The 13,690-nt window shown below is 42.0% G+C and overlaps 1 protein-coding gene across 1 annotated transcript in view; it reads right to left on the bottom strand.

Annotated features, from left to right (window-relative positions):
• htr2cl1 (5-hydroxytryptamine (serotonin) receptor 2C, G protein-coupled-like 1) overlaps positions 1 to 13,690 on the bottom strand; it is a 135,026-nt gene that overhangs the window by 83,849 nt on the left and 37,487 nt on the right. Inside the window, 1 exon segment of the mRNA XM_013276726.3 lies at positions 5,436 to 5,558. The gene's annotated coding sequence lies outside the window, so the exon portion shown is untranslated.

The raw sequence follows: 13,690 nt of genomic DNA on the forward strand, positions 1-13,690 counted from the left end.
AGTGTATTAAGCCATAATTGAGCTGAGTGAGTGAGAAGTGAAGTGGCTCTGCGCTAAGCGAGCGAATTGGCTTCTTGATGATGAGCGTGATGCTGTCAAAGTGGCAGCATACGGGCAATGCAGGCAAGCACAGAGATCCAGCGTGGTGCAGGAAGGATTAGCAGAGCTTAAAAGGTCTTGCTCGTGCAAAAAGTTCCCAGTTCCCTGGCAACAACAGGAAAGTACAGTTTCCTGTCATTCACTACCAAGAACTGAACCTCCAGCAACCAAACCTCTGCAGAACCAAACTCTCACTGTGATACAGATCCGTGATTTAGATCAATCTTTTTCCTGTGCACGTTCTACGGCTTCCTTCCACCAGCGACTTTCCCCACACAGGTATACCTCATCGTCCTGCAGTATATTAACTCCAGCTCTTCCACCCACTCACTGTCAAATGTGTCCATTGAGTGTAGCAGTAATAACAACTACTTTTTTCTCTGTGGTTTCCAAACTCTCTGCACTCCACATTCCCGCGTGTGCCAGCCAGTCAGCTTTCTGGAAAGTCCTGCCAATCAGCTCCTCGCCTTTTTGAACCTGCCGGTCCACTCTGCACCTGCTCCTTCAGCGTCTGCCACACATCTCCTCGAACACACCACTCACACTTTATGGGTTCTTTTCATCACTCACTTCTACATGTTGCTGTTTGAAGCATGAGAATGTGATTAATTTAATGTAGAAAAACAACTAAAGGATTTAGTAAAAAAGCATTAAAACACAAAGTGAGTTAAACTTCTGAGACGATCTGCCCGCTTAGGAAACATAACCTGCGGCATATTCAGGTTGCAAAGTAGCATCCAGTGTCAAGAGTGTGGAGGAGACACCATCCTAAGGCTCAGGATCTGCTGCTTTGTGTGAGGAGGAATAGGAGGCGCGCCCCGAGAGACGTGCAAAACGAGCACAGGGGGGTTACTCACGTGCACGCTTCTGATCGACCCGTCAGGCGCAGACTCCATGAGGTCCTGACGTCCTTTAGTGGGACCTCTGCTCACATACCCAGCACCGTGTGGCTTGATTGGCATTCACCAACACAAAGGAGGACATGCCTCCCCACACCGTCACTGACCCACTGCCAAACCCGTCATGCTGGATGATGTTGCAGGCGGCTTAACAATCGCCACGGTCTCTCCAGACTCTTTCATGTCTGTCACATGTGCTCAGCGTGAACCTGCTCTCATCTGTGAAGAGAACCGAGCTCTGATGGCGGGCCTGCCGCGTCTGGTGTTCTGTGGTGAAGGCATTTTGCAGAGCACAGCAGCCGTGGCAGGAATTTGGCTTGAAAGGACGACTTTAAACAGTATTTCTACTTTTTTTACTCTCTAAATAGTGAGTCTAGTGTAATTTCAAAATGAACAATAATATATGTTTTTTCTTAATGTGACCCTAATTCTCCTCCGTAGCGTTAAGAATAGGTGAATCCGAAATATTTTTGACACACGAAATATTTCCACAAATTTTATACGTTTCGTGTGCCTTAAGGTTTAATTTCTAACAATCAAAAAGCTGCACGTCAAACTGAAAGGAAATTAACATTAAATGAAGGGAAAGTAGCTTAACTAGACAGAGGCGCACTCTTCCAGAGGTAATCTGTGTCAAAGCAGTCTGTAAGTCCCTTGGGGAAGTTCACCGACTCACACACTTTTTTTTACCAGATGGATTCACACTTCATTATGGCCGATCCCTGCAGCCACACACATACACACACATGTTGCCCCTGTAGCTACAGTGAAGAGGTCAGTACACTCGGTAGCTCTACTGCATCAACAAAACAAATCGATTCTGGCTTTAGGATCAAAGACATTGTGAAAGCACATGCGTCTTTAAGTGTGTAAATACATCAGAAAGGAGAAAAATGGGAGAAAGTGGGACATGAACACATGCGGAGATCCATCATGAGAGGTAATCTGACCTTCGTGCTCTTTTGGAGAAGGTGGAGCGAAGGAAGAGAAAGAGGGGAGCGGAGTGCCAGAGAGACTAATTAACTTGAGAGACACGACCTTTTTCTCCTCCTCCTCAACAGAGAACATGCATGTGTTTAGTATATATGTGTATTTTGTACTGATATCAGGGCATAGTCATCACTGACAGATGGGCACATGACACAATGTCTCATCATCACATGAGAGCTGCAGCACGAGAGGCAGCGAGGAAGGAAAAGACACACTCAGACTCTCTGACTTGTTCAAACACCAACTGAAAAATACTGTAAAATGTCAGGGTATGCATCTCTGACTTCTGTCTCTGTAAAAAACAATTTTACGTGTCAGAAGAAGGTATGTTTTTTTGAGGAGGCTGGTCTCTCTAAGGTAGGAGGTGCTTTTTGGTTGGAATTTTTTTTAAAGCCCAAAATTGAAATATTACAGGAAAATCAAAAGTCCTTAAGTCAGGAGAATCAGGCATAATTTAATACAGTTTACCAAGAAATGCAAAGCTTGTTTAGTCAGCAGTGGCTTTATGGATCTGTGGCACTTGCACCTGATGCATAATTAAGGCAAAATAATGTGGTGGTTAATATGTAGTCTCATTAACCCTTCAAAGCTACAAACATACATGCAATATTACTGAAAGTTATTGAAGTTACACTCATAAAGCCAGTTATTCTTTGCACGGAAATTCAATTCAGTTTTCATTTTCAGTTATATGGCACCAAATCACAACAACAGTCACCTCAAGGCACTTTGTATTATAAGGTAAAGGCCCTGCAATAATAGAGAGAAAACCCTACAATCAGACAACCCTCTATGATCAGGATAAGAGACAAACTGTGGAAGAGAGCCAAAGATCAACATCATGACAGTCAGTAGAATCCTAAGACTCCTATTAAAGTGTACTGATTTATTGAAAAGTGCAAATATTCATCTAAAAATGTTATATAAGGGAGAAACAGAGTTTTTACAATATAAGAAGCTTGAAAGTCAATATTTGGTGTGACCACCTTTATTCTTCAACACAGTCTGAACTCTCTTAGGCAGCTTTCTTGTCATTTCTTTAGGTAGGAATAGTTCTCCAGGCTTCTTAAAGGACATTCAAAGCTCTTCTTTGGATGTTTCTGCCTTTAGATGATCCCACACTGCTTCAATAATGTTGAGGTCCAAGATCTGGGGAGGCCGATCCATGACTGATGGTGTTTCACTGTGTGATTTTCTGTCCATGTCTTTACTACACTGACAGTATGCTTGGGGTCATTGTCATGCTGTAAAAATGAAACGATTAAATTTTTTCAGGATGTTATTGCATTGTGAATCAAAATCTGACTGTACTTTTCTGTTTTCATAATTCCATTCATTTTAACACGAAACTGAGCCTCAAACCATGACAGTGCCTGCACCGTGTTTTACAGATGGCTGTGGACACTCACCGTTGCCCCTCTCTCCTGACCTTCTCTACAATATTGACGATGATTTGAATCAAATCTTTCACTCCATCAGACCTTTGGTGATGGATCACCTGAAAGAACTGGCACTTTTTGATCCTTATGTCAGGTCTGTGCAGGAATATTTCCCCCTTTTTAAAAAAACATTTGAAGAAATGGGAACATGTGCTTTTGCAACAGGCTGCTGGTAACAAAGTTGCTAAAGATACAATTGAAAAATTGTTCTTTTCTAAGTTTTTGTTATATGTAGACACACCACTGGTTAATCCCTGAGTTAGGATTATTCCCGAGATGATCAGATACAAGCACTGGACTGAAAATGAGTGAAAAAGGGATAAAAAACTTTCAACAACTTTCAAAAAACCTGGAGAACTATTGCTCACTTTAAAAATTACTAAAGAGGAGAGGGGTCATCCGGCTTGTTATTAACACTTAGTTCAAAAAGCCAAGATACCTGATGGTATGAGGTCGCATTAGTGCCTATGAAATTGGCATCTTGCATATCTGGAAAGGCTCCATCAGTCCTGAAAGGTATACACAGATTTTCAAACATCTGCTCCCATCCAGATGAAATCTATTTCAGGGAAGGCCTTCCATATCCAGAAGGCAATGCTAAACTGCATCTAATACAACAGCATTTGTTGCCTCATGAAAGAAAAAAATGTTAGAAAGACCCAGGACTGTTGATCAGTTAGAAAACTATTAGACAAGAGTGGAGCAACATTCTCCTCCCAAAGGTCGAGCAACTGGTCTCCTCATGGCCAGGGAGGCATAAGTAATTAAATTCTCTTACTTCATTGTATCATGAAAGAAACTTTGCACTGATTAAAAAGCCATTCTACTATTCCTTATCTTAACCCAGGCCCTTGGTAACTAGGGGATTATGCCAGTAAGGGTCTCTCATGCCGTGGCATCAAAATGTGGGTGTGCTTTTTCCGAGTGACAGACACCAAAATGTCACAGCGAAAGTGCAGGGAACACCCACTTATCAAATATCAGCAGACACCACTTTGCTAACTAGCACACACTCCAGCAGAAGAACAAACCACTGAGCTAATTAATGTGAAGTCGTCAAAGTTGGATGAAAGCTGCAACTTTCCCAAAGTGAAAGACAGCCTGAGAGCAAGACATGCAAACAAAGAGAGAGCGGAGGGAGTGAATTTGTGTGTGTGCGTTTGTGTGTGTGCGCAGTCCCCTTAAATAGACTCTATCGGATACAGCGGGAGACGAGAGGAGACAGGGGTGAAAAAGACGGAGGAAGAGAGGGGAAATCAGGCATTCGGAAGGCAGATAATTAGCAAAATATGAGCACATGTGAGGGGGACATGTGAGAGTATTTACTTATTGTATATCCGTCTATGTGTGTGTGTGTGCATGCCCTCACGTGGGAGTTTTGCTGTTCAGGGACAGATGGTGCCACATAACACTGAATGTTGATGTTCTTTGTCTGAACCCAACACTAAACACGCCTACAGCATCTCAGAGCTCTGCACAGCTTTGACTGTATGACACTGGATTGTGAGAATAGTAGTGTTTACTTGCCCGTGTGTCTCTGTGTGTGTTTGTGCGTGAGTTCTTTACACTCTAGAGATTTTGGGCTGCTTCAGATGCAAGTTGACAGTCCCTTGAAAAATGTGGCAAAACGTTGGTCCTAGATCCCACTGTGAGACGCATCCAAACGATACATAGCCTGTGGCAAAAATCAGATTGTGTCAGGTTGTTTAAGACTGAGTTCTCACACCGCTACGGCCCACATCTACAAGCAAACACTATAAAAATAACAAAAAATGTGGGCATAATGCCATTTCTGAAAAACACACACACACACAAACAAAGCTGTGAAATCTCGTATACTTCCTGTTTAGATCACAGCACAATGACTGACCAGCCAGTCAGCGCACAATCTGACGCACTAATACGACTGATTGAGACTGAGTCTAAGTTTATTTTCCATATTTATGAATAACTGAACTGAATCCGGTCCCGTTTTGTGTTGGTATGTGTGTGTCGGTGATGTACTCACCCGTGCTGAATGCTGTTTTGATCTTCACGCGGAACGGTCTCCCACGGGTGAACAGCCTCAGCGTGCTTTCATGTGTGCTTTGGAAACACTGAAGTGTCTAACATCTGACTTGTGCTTTTCAGTCTGGAAGAGAAACAAATGGTGGATAAATTTAGAATTTTAGAATCTAATCGGTGCCGAGAGAGTTAAAGGCTCCGCGTGATTTTTTTAAAACAATTTTCATTCATTCAGTAATCCCAGATGGCTTTAAGAGCTGTCATAACGTCTTGCTGGAAACAAAATATTCTTTTTTCATTAATACAAACAAATATAGCAAAACAATTGCGATTATTGAAAAAGGGATTTGTAGCTCATTACAGGTGAGTAGTCTTGTGAGGCCAAGTTGACATGTCTGTATGGTGTGATTGGTAGTTCGATACAAGTCACGTCTCGCTTGGGATTAAATCTTTAAACCACTCAAATGTCTCTGAAGGTTCTCAGTCATCTTGGTAATCGTAGTCTAAGGTCATCGTAGTCCCGTCGAGGTGGCTCTTCTACATAGAAGAGCCACCTCGACGGGACTCCTTCGAGGACGCCAATATTCACATTTGGGACAGAGAGGACAGATGGTTTGAAAGAGGAGTGAAAGAAGCCATCTATGTCCACTGTGAGCGACCATCTTTGAACAGATGGCGGTGGTTTACGACACCAACTGTCTGCCATCTATAATCCAGTTTTGAGATCCCTTCCCAGACGCCTTAACGCCCACTCACATCCTGGGCCATCTGACCTCAGGAAATCACATGATAGGGTGGGGCCAGGTTTCACAATGAGCTCACCCAAAAGCTTGGCTGGTTGTGACCTACACCCGTTTTCACACCTTGGCTCAGGTGATTAGGTAGAGGATCATCAGGGGGTCCTTTGTCCCTCTTTGGGGGGGAAACTCCCACAGGGCTTAAATCTGGGACTCTCGGCCATTTGACGCTAGAACTAAAGAAGCTTCTCGGATGAGAGGTGAAACGTCTTCAAGCAACTTAAAGAAGTCCAGACGCTTTTCTTTCCAAGCTCCTTAGACAGCACACAATTTCACAAAGCTCAAATAATCTCAAACTGGTTTCCTGAACATTACAGTAAGTTCACTGTACTCAAACGGCCTCCGGAGTCAGTAGGTCTCAGTCCAATCGAGCACTTAAAGAAGTCCAGACGCTTTTCTTTCCAAGCTCTTTAAATCACTTTAATGCACAAAAAACATTTTATAACTTTTTACTTTTACCTGATTTTTTTAGTGATATTCTGTCCCTCTCTCTATTAATAAAATCAGAGACTGTTCCTTTGTAAGTGAGCAAACTTCATCAAGGGATTAAGTCATTATTTATGATGTACTGTGATACGTGTGGCAGCAGAATATCTCTCACCACCTGTTTATTGAAGTGACTTCCATTTCCATGTTTGACTTTATTTCATTTTCATGTGCTCTGTAGTTTAACATATGTACCGTATGGATCAATTTTCCAGGTCACCAGGGTGAAGGTCTTCAGATTTTATATGTACGAGCATTAGAGACCTCCATCATAATATGGTTTACTTTCTGTTTATTGGTCATTAGAGTGGATAATGGCTATGATAGTAACAAAAGGGCGGCAACTAGCCTCTCCATGGAAGTAATTCGAACTGATAATTGCTATTCGGTGGAACAGTAACATTCAAAGGAGCTGCTTCTTTATATGTACAGCTAATATTGACCATTTCAGAAGCCATTTACAGCCATCCATTCTTCTTCAGTATGATAAACAGCCTCCACAGACTGAGATAATCCATCACCGTAAACATGAGCACTTCATTTGGCTTTGTCAGAGTGCTGCTTTTACTGTTACTTCATTACCCTTGGACTTGATGCTTTCTTTTGTATCTGCTTCGTATTTCACACATCGCCTTCTGCCAGTCATCTGACACTCGAAGAAAGAAACAGGAAGGTAAAAAATCCCGATGTTTCTTCACCAGTGTTGGGGAGTAATGGAATATCTCCCGTTATGTATTTAAAATACAAAATATGACTAGCTATATTCTGTTACAGTTACCATTTAAAAAGGTGATAATTATAATACAGTTACTTTGTTGAAATAAACGGATTACACGGCGGTGTTTTCCTGTTTCATATGTTAGCCTATCCCCTTTCTAATTTTGACAAAACACACAATAAGAAGCTCTAATGTAAGCCTGCTGTTAATGTTGGTGGCGTCAGTTACACTATGGACCCAAAGCCAGCACAACAGAGCCAGCAGTGTGCGGGCAGGAATGCATTTCTTACTTGGAAATTCCGACACCACTTCATATTTAAAGAAGAAAGGAATGGGCAAAATCTGACCGTGTGACGCAAACTCTGTTTGCCAGCAACCAAGCTGCTCCCAGCGTCAAAAGACTCCAACCGAAAGAAACATCAGGAAGTAAGTTCTTTCTAAAAAACTAACGCTAGCCTACTGCAACTACCTTGTTTTAGTTGCGGTAGCTACCTGGGTTATGTGCCACTTCAGCAGTAGTAATAAATCACACAGCAATAGGATATTGAAGATACTGAAGGCTACTCACCACCGAGCTAACATTGTTAGCTGCATACATACGGATATATAAAGGAACTGTATTTACAAATCACATTAAATTTATTATGAGTAATGTCAACACTGCATCGAGTAGAGGCTGTGATCAGCTGACCTTTGCCTTTGTTATTGTGAGATTCACTGCTCTTTGTGGGTTTAGCCAATTGAATTCAACAAGATAGAAGCAGAGGTTATTTGGCTGATTTCCAACCCCCTGACACCATAATGCTTCTATAAAAAGGTAGAATTCAGTGACTCGAATCACTGTTATTGGTTTTAATATAAACTGATATCTGATGCCTGTGATATAATTTAACGTTTACTATGAACTGCACCAGTCCAACATAGTGCATTACCATACATGCACCATGAACACATTCCGCAAATATGGACAAAAGAGATGTGTTGAGAAGTGGCTGTGGGATAATTTGTTTCCTGTTGTGTCTAAGAAAATTAAGAGTTTATAATAAGACAAAGTATTTGCATAATGGTTTGTATAATGCTACCACTGTCCATCCATCCATCTTCCTAACTACTTATAGGCTGAAGCCTATTATTACAGTGAAAAAACACACTGTACAGTTCCCCAGTCTGTCGCAGGGCTAACAGAAAGACAGACACCATTCACACTCATGTTCATACCTATTAACCCATAACGCATGTCTTTGGACTGTGGCAGGAAGCCGGAGTACCTGAAAATAACCCATGCATGCACAGTGAGAACATGCAAAGTGCACCAAGGAGGACTCCAGCAACCCAGGGAGTCCAGGGAGGACAACGCTATCCTCTCCATCAAGGTGTCATAGAGGTGCTTACTGAAAAGACAAGAATGTGACCCGTGTACCAAATTTTGAGCCAATCGATTCAAGGGGATCATCAGAGTCAGTGGATTTCAATCCTTTCAGGGACTGCTGTGCAGTCACAACAGATTTACCTCATTTGCATGTCTAATGCAAAAATATTAACAGCTTCAGAAACTTAATACAAAGAAATAAACCAACCAACCAACCCTAAGGCAGAGGTGCATTCATGTGTATCTCATGTAGCTGTGACATTTATTGATCCCTCCTCCCGCTTCACTCTTTCTTCTCTCGTTTTCTGTTTTTACAGTTAATTGTGACAGCGACTCGAAAATCGAACAACAGAACCCAGCCACGATCCTCCTTGTCAGCCACCTTGGACCTGCGCTATTAATGCGAGAAGCCACCATCACAAGCAGCCAATATAAGAAACGCAAAGGTCAAAGCCGCGGCGACGGCGGCCAGTAGGGATGAAATATATTCCTCTGTCATTCTCTCATTTATGTGCAGTGCAGAAGTTCTCAGTATATATTTCCAAGTGAACCTTTAACCTCTGTGTGTCTGAGGAAATATAAACCCTACTTAACATTCAAACACTAACATGCCTAGGTGCAAGCTGACTTTCCTTTCCAAAAGCATATAAAAAAAAAAGCACTACACGAACAATAAAGTTTGCTAATTTGCTAATTAGATCCCCTGTTACCACCAGGGTTGGCAAGGCTGTGCTTTTTGGGATCGGAGCGTGCCTCCAACTACTCAAAAAGCTCAGCTGAAACCACAATAAGCAACACTTTTTGCTCTCTAGGCAACAACAGCTTATCCTCAATCTTTAACAAAGCTGTTTCTGCTGTCAGAGTTGTTAAATAAGATCTCAAAAAAGCAGCACTTAAGCTCTGATGTAACAACAGCAAGGGTAGAAAGCTCTCAGTCCGTTAATTATCTTGCTTGATTTAATTTTGTTTCTGGAAATGATGGAGATGTAATTAGCTTGAAGTATCAGCTAAACACAAGCCACAGCGGATTAGACGGTTAGCTTAAAGCCACATCTGAACGCAGCCAAGCTCTCACTTTGTAGTTGGAAACCCTAACTGCAATGACAGGGTTAACAATGGTGGTGTATTCACGGGTGTTGTCCTTGTACAGTAGGGTGTTTTTTAATCTTGTTTTTTAGATTCTAAAGACTTACTGATGCAAAAGTTTTTCAGTGCATTTGTCTTTGTACCTTTGTTGTTTTTCTTTAGTCACGTAAGAGGCATGACGTGCGCTACACTAACCAAGTAGGTCTTCATTTCAAATCACATACAACATCTGTGTGGGACATCTCTGCAAAGTAAGTCCCAGGGACACAACTACAAGTGCTAAGGCCACACATTCAAAATTCTCTATCTGAAGCCATCGGTTGAGTGTAGTGTAAACAGGAATTTTAATGTTTGCAGAGGTAATACAGTACTGTGAAAAAGTCTTGAGCCACCCATCAATTCTTTGTATATTGCTAGAAAAATGGGAAATAGGTACAGCAACTTATTGGAACATGTGCAGACATACATGGAAAGGCAGTATATAAGGAAAAACAGAGGTTGTACAATTCTACAGTACCAAGCTTGAAAGTCAATATTTGGTATGACCACGTTTATCCTTCAACACAGCCTGAACTCTCTCAGGGAAGCTTTCTTGTAGTTTCTTTAGGAGTCTTTAGGAATAGCTCTCCAGGCTTCATGAAGGACATTCAAAGCTCTTCTTTAAGATGATCCGACAACATCAATAATGTTGAGGTCAGGGCTCCGGGGAGGCCAATCCATGACTAGTAGTGCTCCAGTTTTGTTTTCCTGGTATGCTTTTGCTGCACTGGTGTGCGTTTGGGATCAATGTCATGCTTGAAAATGAATCTTACACCAATCAGATGCTTTCAGATGACAAGGTTGACAAGATCTCCAACACCAAAGGCTGAAATAGAGGCCCAAACCATGAAGAGCCTCCATCGTGCTTTACAGATGGCTGTAGACACTCACTGTTGGACTTCTTTCTGTTCTCCTGTGTATAAACGATATGGGAATCGGGAGCTGGGCTGGAGGTGGGTTGCAGAGCAGCTTGCACAAAAACTCTGATCAGGCTACAGCAACTTAATAACATGCTCTCTATATGCCAGCTGATGTGGGCTGGCACTGAGATCAAGTAACCCGCCCAGTATCTGGTTGAGCTTGACTGTGTGATCTGCTGCGGCTATGACTGATGTCACCATATTAGTGATTACTTCATATTTTCTGATCTGACAGATCAGTTTAAGCTCACAAGTAGAACAATTTGCTCTGATGGAAAGCAGAGGGTAGCATTGCTGTTTTTTTATTTAAGTAACTATATTCAAGGGTTTTTGGCATCCCTTTCCCTTCTAGTTTTTCCTGCTTTGTTTAATTTTTTCCTCCATTCACAGGCTGCCAAGTAAAACACCATCATTGTTTTTCCAGCTCAGTTCTGCCAGTGCCGCGTTTTGTCCCTCGCATTTCTCATCCTGCTCCCTTTACTCCTCACCTTGCAGCAGCCTTCAACTACAATGGTAACATCAGCAATGCTGGAGTTACAGCAGATTTTTGTAGATATTAAACCATCCAAGCATCACAGGGGAATGTTTTTACATAATTACATCTCCCGGTAGCACCTCTGTGACAGCAGTGGCAATTTAATGAACGATATTGTCATGCTGTGCAGCGTGGAGCCACTTAAGTGTTAGTCATTCACCATAGGTGTAATAGAAATGTTCTTCTGACAAAGCCCTGGATACACACATTCCTCAGCTCACATTTATACAAACACAAAATATTGAAAGTGTGTTTGACGCTGTAGACGTGATGAAGGTTATCTTTTTGTTTGCATTTAATAATAATAAAAAAAAAACAACAGGGAGAAAAGAGTGAGAGAGGCAGACTGCTGTATGGCAGGAGACATAGTAAAAGAGGAAGCCATAAAAGTGAAATATGAAATGGGGAGAAAGAAAGAGGACGAGCACGAGAATGCAGGTTGGTAGATTTTGTGATGATTAGCTGCGGCATCAAATGGCGACGAAGATAGATTGTAGCCAAGAGCAGACAGGCTTGAGGAGATGGAGAGAGTGAGAGGGTGGAAAACAGATGGGACCAACACACACACACACACACACACACACACACACACACACACAGATAGAAACACACACGCACATGCAGGCTTTACTACCCACGTATAGGAAATAGCTTTTCACTAATCATATACTCCAAAGGGAAAGCTTTCTCACACAGCTACAGTGTAAAGTAAATAGATACTCCATATGCAGTGCGACAAACACACACACAAACCATTCAAGTAGCTTTCTGCTGATTGCAGCAGCTCTTCAAGTACAATCTCAAATAAAAGGACAGAACATGAACACACACATTAAAGAAGACTGTAATGCAAGCTCTCTATGCACTCAGAGTATGCATTAGAGTTATCATAAAATATCTTGTTAAGAAACTCAAATCCTCAAATCTCAAAAAGCAGAATGAATAACTTTAAAACAACAGACTCATTTTGGAAACCCTCCTTGCATGTCGTAATTTACTTCAAATCAGAGGTTGTAGTAAACTCTCACCCAATCCATTGATCATGAACGCCACGAGCCATTTACACATTAAACACGATCGAAGCAGCTTTAAGGAGACGGCAACTAAGCAAAGCCACTCGAGTTTCACAATCACGTGAACAGAAGGCACTTTGATCCGTAGCAGGGGGCTTCATCAGTGACCGAGCTCGGCCTCGCAGTTAACGACCTGCCACTTCTTGTGCCAATACGTGTGCAATTACAGTAACAGAGGGCTGGAAAGCTGCTTCTTTCTCATCTGATCTGAAAACAACCAATCTCTGATGAGATATCATGACTTGTCTGATTAAGATCCAGTTTGTCTTTATTGCCGCTGGGATACATAACACACACCATATGGACAAAAGTGTTGGGCCACAGCTCCTAATCTTTCAATTTGGACGAACAGGCTGTGGTAACATGATGCCACTGATGCAACAAGTGAATTTGTTAAGTTTCTTCCCTCATGTATTCCACAATCAACTGTAAGTGGTATCATTGCAAAGCAGAAGGATTTAGGAACCACAACAACTCAGCCACAAAATGGGAGATCACATAAGTGCGCATAAGATCGGGGTCGTTGAGAGAGTCCCTAAAAATCGTCAGCACTCTGCTGACTCAGCTGTAGGTGTAAAGTGTATGTCATGGTCCCTCAGTTCTCCCTGGCTGACGTCAGCAGGTTTTATTTTCTCTCTTCGTCCCTGCTTCAGTTTCTAGATTGTTTGTCTGTGCTCCTCCTGGGCGGGACTCATTCCAGGTTACCGTCTTTGGCTTCACACACCTGAGGAAATCAACCACCTGTCTCTGATGATCAGCATCAGCCACCACTTCGCTGGATCATTGAATTACCTAGAAAGTGAAGCCCTGGCTCTGTTGCTTGTATTGTTGCTTGTGTGTTTCCCTGTGTGCAAACCTTCCCTGGATTCCTTCTCTGGATCGTGGTGAGCCTGCCTGAGTTTTCAGAGAGTGTTTTGAGCTGAAGAGAGTTGGATCTTTTTTCGATGCCTGTTCCCTTGAACTACCAGAGCCCCATTTCCCCTTGCACTTTTGTATGTAGCACATTGTTAGTGAAGACTTTAAATAAACGCAATAGACTTTGATTCTTCCAAGTTTCTCGATCTTTTACAGTTGATCATATCATGATAAATATTTAGATAATAAACATCCTGTGCAACAAATTTTTATTTTTTTTTTCCATCAGAAACAGTAAGCTTCCAACAAAAAACAACAACAACAACAACAACAACAAAAAGCAAGTCCCTGAGACAGATGGTCATAGGAAACAGTACTTCC

Source organism: Oreochromis niloticus, linkage group LG3, assembly GCF_001858045.2.
Source record: "Oreochromis niloticus isolate F11D_XX linkage group LG3, O_niloticus_UMD_NMBU, whole genome shotgun sequence".
NCBI classification, from domain to species: Eukaryota; Metazoa; Chordata; class Actinopteri; order Cichliformes; family Cichlidae; genus Oreochromis; species Oreochromis niloticus.